This window comes from Giraffa tippelskirchi, chromosome X (assembly GCF_054371585.1).
Source record: "Giraffa tippelskirchi isolate mGirTip1 chromosome X, T2T-mGirTip1v1.2.pri, whole genome shotgun sequence".
Classification (NCBI taxonomy): Eukaryota; Metazoa; Chordata; class Mammalia; order Artiodactyla; family Giraffidae; genus Giraffa; species Giraffa tippelskirchi.
The window spans coordinates 65,776,702-65,785,333 of NC_137289.1; the positions used below are offsets into that span (position 1 = coordinate 65,776,702).

The 8,632-nt window shown below is 39.9% G+C and overlaps 1 pseudogene; it reads right to left on the reverse strand.

Moving 5' to 3' along the window:
* Positions 1–398: 398 nt before the first annotated feature.
* Positions 399–2,067, reverse strand: LOC145536883 (glutamate dehydrogenase 1, mitochondrial-like; annotated as a pseudogene).
* Between the last annotated feature and the right edge of the window lie 6,565 nt (positions 2,068–8,632).

The following is an 8,632-nucleotide window of genomic DNA, read 5'->3' on the forward strand; positions in this document are numbered from 1 at the left end:
CTTAAATGTGTCAAAGCACCTGATAGACTTGTTCAGAGCTGAAAGGGCAATTGATTGACTGGTCTTGGACAACAGGTGCTTTTCTAGGCCCATAGCTGAATGTGCTGGGAAGCAACCATGGAGAAAGGCAACACAAGCAGATGGAAAAAACCTTTTATTTAAAGGCAAAATGCCCAAATGACTCTCTGGCATAGCTAATTTCTACTATCACTTATTAGCTTATATATGATCCCCTAACCTTAATCTTTTTTTCTCTTAAGGGGCTAATTTGGACTGACTTGTTAGGATTGATGTCTATTATCTATTAAGTCATGAGAAAGAGATTTCTGTGGTTACGTGTAAACTTGTGATAGGTCTGCAGAGGAAGAGGGTAGTGAAGAAGTCAGCCACAGTCTGGTCTATGTGAAGGTCACATCAGCTTCACTGAACACCTTGAAGACTTTCTTGATGGTGTTGACATAGGCAACTGGTCTCAGGTCCAATCCCAGGTTACACTTCATGGCCGTATGCATGATTTGCCTGGCAGAGTGCTCCATTGTGTAGTTAAGCCAGAGTACACAATGTCTTTGTCAGATATCCTGTCTTGGAACTCTGCTGTGGGTACAGTGGGAATAATTCCACCATATTTTCCAAATTTCCTTTCCAACTCTCTTGAACAGACATGAGCAAGTGGTAGTTAGAATCCTTTTCATATTTGAAGGTCAAACGGCCATAGCTGACATGATTTAGATTCTTTAGCTACTCAAAGTAAGATATTGTCACTATTCCAGCATTCAAGTAGAGATCTGGAATAACCATGATGTTCCTCTCTAGGAAAATCTTATCAGCTTCTGGAGTTGTTGGTCCATTGGCACCTTCAGCAATGATCTCGGCTTTGACTCTTAGTGCATTGGACTTGGTCAGCTGCTTCTTCCTGGCAGCAGGGATGTCACAGTCAACCTCCAAGATTCTACTTTTATAGATCTTTGCTTTGGGGAAGACCAGGATTGTTCTATGTTGCAATTTGAAGTCTTCCAGTTCCTTTGAGTCAATACCATCTGGATTCCATATGCTGCCATCAGACTCACCAACAGCAATACATTTAGCACCAAAAAGATGTAAATATCTCATAGAGTGCAGGCCCACATTACCAAATCTCTAAATGGCAAATGTTTTATCTCCAAATCCTGGTGTCATTCCTAAAATACTCATGTAAGAAGACTCATTGATGAAGTTTTCAATCCCATGGAAAACTCCCTGACCAGTAGCAGAGATCCGTCTGTGGATTCCACACTGACTGATGGGCTTATGGTAACACAGGCATGGGCATTAACATCAGAGTGCCCTATAGTGCTAGCATGGGTCTCAGCAATCCAGGACATCTCCCGCTGGCCTGTGCTTATGTCTGGGGCAGGCATATCAATGCCAGGACCAATAAAGCCCTTCTTTGCCAGCTCCATGGTGAACCTCCTTGTGATCTTTTCCAATTCATTATCAGTATAATTCTTGGGATTGATCTTAACATCAGCTTTGGCACCCCTAAATGGCACATTAACCAGTGCACACTTATATGTTATCAGAGAAGCCAGAGCTTTAACTTCATCTACACTCACATCAGTGCTATAATGGATACCTCCCTTGCAGGGCTTGCGGTGTTGGCTGTGCTGGGCCCAGTAGCCCTCGATGACTTCCCAGGAGCCGTCGTCACACCGGATGGGGAAGGACAGGCTCAGCCCATGATTGCAGGGCTTGATGATCCGCAGGATGCCACACACCCGGTTCCGCTTCTGCTCCTCAGTCTCCCGGGTCTTGAGGTCCTCCACCAGCTTGTCCTCCACGATGTTGGCACCACGGTTGAAGAAGGCCTCCACTACATTGAAGAAGTTGAGGTCTTCCTCATGATTGGCCGCCATCTTGCTGTAGTGTCACTGAGCGGATGGCACAAGCCCTGGCTGCGAGGCGGTGATGGCTGCAGCACATTGCCCCGAGGGGCCAGCCCAGCAGCGCGGCAGAGTCGGTAGCCACAGAATCAAGGGCGGCAGGCTCGACACAGGACAGCAGCAGCGCTTCACCCAGGCACCAGTACATGGCGGCAGGATAGAGGTGCTCTCTCATGGAGAAGAGGCGCTCTCACAGGCCCAGAGACAGAGGGAGGGAGGAAGGGCCTGGCAAGGGCTGCCCTTTTAAGCCACAGCTTCCTGCCTTGAATATTGAATTTTAAGTCAGCTTTTTCTTCTCTTTCACTCTCATCAAGAGACTCTTTAGTTCCTGTCTGCCGTTAGAGTGGTATCATCTGCATATCTGAGGTTGTTATTTTTCCTGGCAATCTTGATTTCAGCTTGAGATTTGTCCAGCCTGGCATTGTCTCACATTTTTCTTTTTAAATAAATATATTGGTATAAAATTTATATATGATAAAACTCATTTTAGACTACAGTTCAACAACTTTTGAAAAATGTATATATCAGTGTAATCATCACTATGATCAAGATATAGAATACTTCTAGTAACTTCAAAACTTTCCTCTTACTCCTGTGTTTTCAATCTGCCTGCCTCACTCTTAACCACAAGCAAGAACTGATGTAGTTTCTAACATCCCAATATTTTGAAACTGAATTTCTTTATGTACACATAATAGCAGTGAGGATCAATTTTTAAAATTCCTTAATAAAACTGTCTCTAACATTTTAAATTAAATAAGAGAATCTAAAAATCTGGCTGTAAATTTAAATGTTTAAGAAAATGTATATACTTCACTGTTATTGATTATGAATAATATTCTAAAAGTATTACAATGACATAAATGATAAAATAATGTCAGGAAAAATGCTAAACTATAATACCAGATTTTACAGTTTTTTGGTCTAAGGCTTGTATCCGCATTCAACTTTAAAGTTCCATGGGAGCCAAGTCTTTTACTGAAGTTGATATTCCCAGTACCTAACACAGTATAGCACAGCAAATGTTCAAAAATTGCTCAGTTACTGATGTAGGTAACTAGGTCTAATTTTATGCTGGAACTGAGTAGCTCCTAGACCTGTTTCAATCGACAAGTTAAATAACTGTTGAAGACTCAAACACCATTTTAAAAAAGCTGTACAGGTAACCAAATCTTCCATAATTTTAGAGTTTTAACCAAAGAATGTTAAGAAAAACTAAGATGCTGATAACATGGAATAGTGGCTTTTTAGCCTACCATTTCCAAAAAATAAATCATTCTTAAGTTGTTTAGTACTTTGATTTCTGCTCTTGTTGCTTGTGGTTTCAGTATCACTCAAAAAAAAAAAAATCATTGCCAAGATGAATATTGAGGAGCTTCTTTCACTGTTTTATTCTAGGAATTTTTTAGTACCAGGTCTTATGTTTAAGTCTTAGATCCATTTCAAATTAATTTTTTGGAGTGGTGTTAGATAAGAATCGAGTTTTATTTTTCTGCATGCATTTATCTCATTTTTACGCCATTATTGGAGAAGGAAATGGCAACCCACTCTAGTAGTCTTGCCTGGAAAATCCCATGGACAGAAGAATCTGGTGGGCTATAGTCCATGGGATCACAAAGAGTCAGACACAACTGAGCAATTAAGGACAAGACAGTTATTTTAAAACTCTTGCACTGATAATTCCAGCCTCCCCAGCATGTAGTTCTGATGCTTGCTCTGCTCAAAGGATATATATATATTTTTTTTTTTAACTTTTTTTGTAATTTTTTTCTTGAGAGTCAGACATGATGTACCAAGTAAAAGGAACTACTCTAAATAGTACTTTATTAATGGGATTCTAAGTTTTTGGAGAAGAGAAGGAAGTCTATAGTCTTATGATTAGGTCTCAGTCTTCTAGTGAGCTTATGCTTCTAGACTGTAAACTTCACAAATTTCTGGTTTTTTCTCTTCCCTTAGGTTGGACAGAATGTCTAGAGTGGACTGGAGTTGGGTATATTCCTTCATCCAGTATATTCTGATAATATCCCAGTAGGCTATGTTCCCCTTAACTAGTCTTCCCAGAAGGTAGCCTTTTTATGAAGAAGGACCTCTGGGGTATTTTAAAATGGGTCTTCTTCCCCTCCCACTGCCAGAAGCATAAGTTGATTTTCTCTAATACTTATTATGAAAACGTGGCCTACCATCTGGATATAAATGGAGAAGGAAATGGCAACCCACTCCAGTATTTTTTCCTGGAGAATCTCCGTGGATAGAGGAGCATGGCAGGCTACAGACCATGGGGTTGCAAAGTTGGACACAACTTAGCTACTGAACATGCACCCTGGATGTAAAACTTACAAAATGTAGGGGCCATCCTATGACAGGATCACTCTGCATTTTTAGCTGTTAGACTTGACCATGATGAGCCTACAGTAATTCATCAATGTAAGATTTCCTACCCTGGAATAATTTTGAGGCAGTTTCTTCTCCTGAGGGTCTGCTCTGATAAACAGTGACTTCCAGTATTTGTCTTTCTTTCCACCTTTGAGAGTGGCAGTTTGCCCTGTGTCTCCCCTTCACTTATAGATCCAGGAAGAGTTGACTTTTCAGTTTGTAAGGATGGACTGGCAACTGCCAAGCTCTTTACATGAGAAACCAGAAATCTTCAGTTTGAACCTATACTGAGAGCAGAAGGACACTAAGGGAAAAGCTCTATGGCCAAAGCTCTGTTTTCTAAAAGTTCTAGTTTTACAAAAAAAGTCTTCTCTCTCTGCTTATCATGAAAATGAAACTCAGTTGTTCAAATTATCCTAGTGTATCACACTATTTTTTTAACCTTTTCATTTTTTGAGCTTCTTTTATTCTAGTTTTCAAGACTTACTTCAGTTCAGTTCAGTCGCCCAGTTGTGTCCAACTATTTGCGACCCCATAACTGCAACACGCCAGTCCTCCCTGTCCATCACAAACTCCCGGAGTCTATTCAAACTAATGTCCATTGAGTCGGTCATGCCATCTAACCGTCTCATCTTCTGTCATACCCTTCTTCTCCGGCCTTCAATCTTTCCCAGCAAAAGGATCTTTTCAAATGAGTCAGCTCTTCGCATCAAGTGGCCAAAGTATTAGAGTTTCAGCTTCAATATCAGTCCTTCCAATGAACACTCAGGACTGATTTCCTCTAGGATGGACTGGTTGGATCTCCTTGCAGTCCAAGGGACTCTCAAGAGTCTTCTCCAACACCACAGTTCAAAAGCATCAATTCTTCAGTACTCAGCTTTCTTTATAATCCAACTCTGACATCCATACATGACTACTGGAAAAACCATAGCCTTGACTAGACGGACCTTTGTTGGCAAAGGAATGTCTTTGCTTTTTAATATGCTGTCTATGTAGGTCATAACTTTCCTTCCAAGGGGCAAGTGTCTTTTAATTTCACGGCTGCAGTCACCATCTGCAGTGATTTTGGAGCCCCCCAAAATAAAGTCAGCCACTGTTTCCACTATTTCCCCATCTATATGCCATGAAGTGATGGGACCGGATGCCATGATCTTAGTTTTCTGAATGTTGAGCTTTAAGCGAACTTTTTCACTCTCCTCTTTCACTTTCATCAAGAAGCTCTTTAGTTCTTCACTTTCTGCCTTAAGGGTGGTGTCATCTGCATATCTGAGGTTATTGATTTTTCTCCCGGCAATCTTGATTCCAGCTTGTGCTTCAACCAGCCCAGCGTTTCTCTAGATGTACTCTTCATATAAGTTAAATAAGCAGAGTGACAATATACAGCCTTGACATACTCCTTTCCCGATTTGGAACCAGTCTGTTGTTCCATGTCCAGTTATAACTGTTGCTTCCTGACTTGCATACAGATTTCTCAAGTGGCAGATGAGGTGGTCTGGTATTCCCATCTCTTTCAGAATTTTCCACAGTTTGTGGTGATCCTCACAGTCAAAGGCTTTGGCATAGTCAATAAATCAGAAGTAGATGCTTTTCTGGAACTTTATTGCTTTTTTGATGATCTAGTGGATATTGGCAATTTGATCTCTGGTTCCTCTGCCTTTTCTAAAACCAGCTTGAACATCTGGAAGTTCACAGTTCACGTATTGCTGAAGCCTGGCTTGGAGAATTTTGAGCATTACTTTGCTAGCGTGTGAGATGAGTGCAATTGTGCGGTAGTTTGAGCATTCTTTGGCATTGCTTTTCTTTGGGATTGGGATGAAAACTGACTTTTTCCAGTCCTGTGGCCACTGCTGAATTTCCAAAATATGCTGGCATATTGAATGCAGCACTTTCATAGCATCATCTTTTAGGATTTGAAATAGTTCAACTGGAATTGCATCACCTCCACCATCTTTGTTCCTAGTGATGCTTCCTAAGGCCCACTTGACTTCACTTTCCAGGATGTCTGATTCCAGGTGGGTGATCACACCATCTTGATTATCTGGGTCATGAAGATCTTTTTTGTACAATTCTTCTGTGTATTCTTGCCACTTCTTCTTCATATCTTCTGCTTCTCTTAGGTCCATACCATTTCTGTCCTTTATTGAGCTCATGTTTGCATGAAATGTTCCCTTGTTATCTAATTTTCTTGAAGAGATTCCTAGTCTTTTCCATTCTATTGTTTTCTTCTATTTCTTTGCATTGTTCATTTAGGAAGGCTTTCTTATCTCTCCTTGCTATTCTTTGGAACTCTGCATTCAAATGGGAATATCTTTCCTTTTCTCCTTTACTTTTTGCTTCTCTTCTTTTCACATCTATTTGTAAGGCTTCCTCAGACAGACATTGTACTTTTTTGCATTTCTTTTTCTTGGGTATGATCCTGATCTCTGTCGCCTATACAATGTCACAAACCTCCGTCCATAGTTCATCAGGCACTCTATCATATCTAGTCTCTTAAATCTATTTCTCACTTTCACAGTATAATCGTAAGGGATTTGATTTAGGTCATACCTGAATGGTCTAGTAGTTTTCCCTACTTTCTTCAATTTCAGTCTGAATTTGGCAATACGGATTTCATGATCTGAGTCACAGTCGGCTCCCAGTATTGTGTTTGCTGACTGTATAGAGCTTCTCCATCTTTGACTGCAAAGAATATAATCAATCTGATTTCAGTGTTGGCCATCTGGTCCATGTGTAGAGTCTTCTCTTGTGTCGTTGGAAGAGGGTGTTGCTATAATCAGTGCGTTCTCCTGGCAAAATTCTGTTAACCTTTGCCGTGCTTCATTCTGTACTCCAAGGCCAAATTTGCCTGTTACTCCAGGTTTTTCTTGACTTCCTGCTTTTGCATTCCAGCCCCCTATAATGAAAAGGACATCTTTTTTGGGTGTTAGTTTTACAAGGCCTTGTAGGTCTTCATAGAACCGTTCAACTTCAGCTTTTTCAGCATTCCTGGTCTGGGCATAGACTTGGATTACCGTGATATTGAATTGTTTGCCTTGGAAACGATCAGAGATCATTCTGTCGTTTTGGAGACTTCATCCAAATACTGCATTTCGGACTCTTTTTTTGACTGTGATGGCTACTCCATTACTTCTAAGGGATTCTTGCTCACAGTAGTGGACACAATGGTCATCTGAGTTAAATTCACCCATTCCAGTCCATTTTACTTTGCAGATTCCCAAAATGTCGACGTTCACTCTTGCCATCTCCTGTTTGATCGCTTCCAATTTGCCTTGATTCATGGATCTAACATTCCAGGTTCCTATGCAACATTGCTCTTTACAGCATCAGACCTTGCTTCTATCACCAATCACATCCACAACTGGGTGTTATTTTTACTTTGGCTCCGTTTCTTCATTCTTTCTGTAGTTATTTCTCCACTGATCTCCAGTAGCATATTGGGCACCTACCGACCTGGGGAGTTCATCTTTCAGTGTTCTATCTTTTTGCCTTTTCATACTGTTCATGGTGTTCTTAAGGCAAGAATACTGGTAGCAAGACTTACTTAGCTTTCAGCTAACATTTACTCTACTTGTAATTTAGAAAATTCTTTAACCTTGTCACTTCATTTTATTCTTGTATATGAAAAACAAAAGTGGGAATATAAGTTGATGATTTCCTATACTCTAATTAAAAGAATATCTTTTTTAAAAAATTCATATTGGAGTATAGTTGATATACAATGTAGTGTTAGGTTCAAGATATAGCAAAGTGATTCAGTTACACTTGTATCTATTCTTTATCAAATTCTTTTCCCATTTAGTTTATTGTGGAATATTGAACAGAGTTCCCTGTGCTATACAAGAGGTCCTTGTTGGTTATCTATTTTAAATAAAGCAGTGTGTGCATGTCAGTCTCAGTGTTTGACATTATTTACCTCTATTGGCAATCTTGATGCTTTTTTTGAACTCTTAAATAAACCTCCTACTCTAGTCTCAGGAAGCTCTCTTTGTCCTGGATGGATATTTTCAAAGCACATTAAAATTGTCTATATTTGAAACAATTGAAACAATTCCTGGGCATACAGTGTAGTTCTGGAGAAATATGATGTTGGAGTATTAGACACTGATCGTTATTAACCAACAGTTGATGAGAAGTTTACTACATGTGAGGCATTGTTCTCTGTGCTTTATTATGATAATTTGTTTCTGACACATACCCTATACTCAGTTTTCAAAAGGGGTATTTGAGGCTTATAGAGATTTAACAATTTACTAAGCTTCTAAATGGTGAATTCAAATCTACCTTCTTAGACTCCAAACATAGGTTCTTTTTACTGTATCACTTTCCCTTCTTATATAATT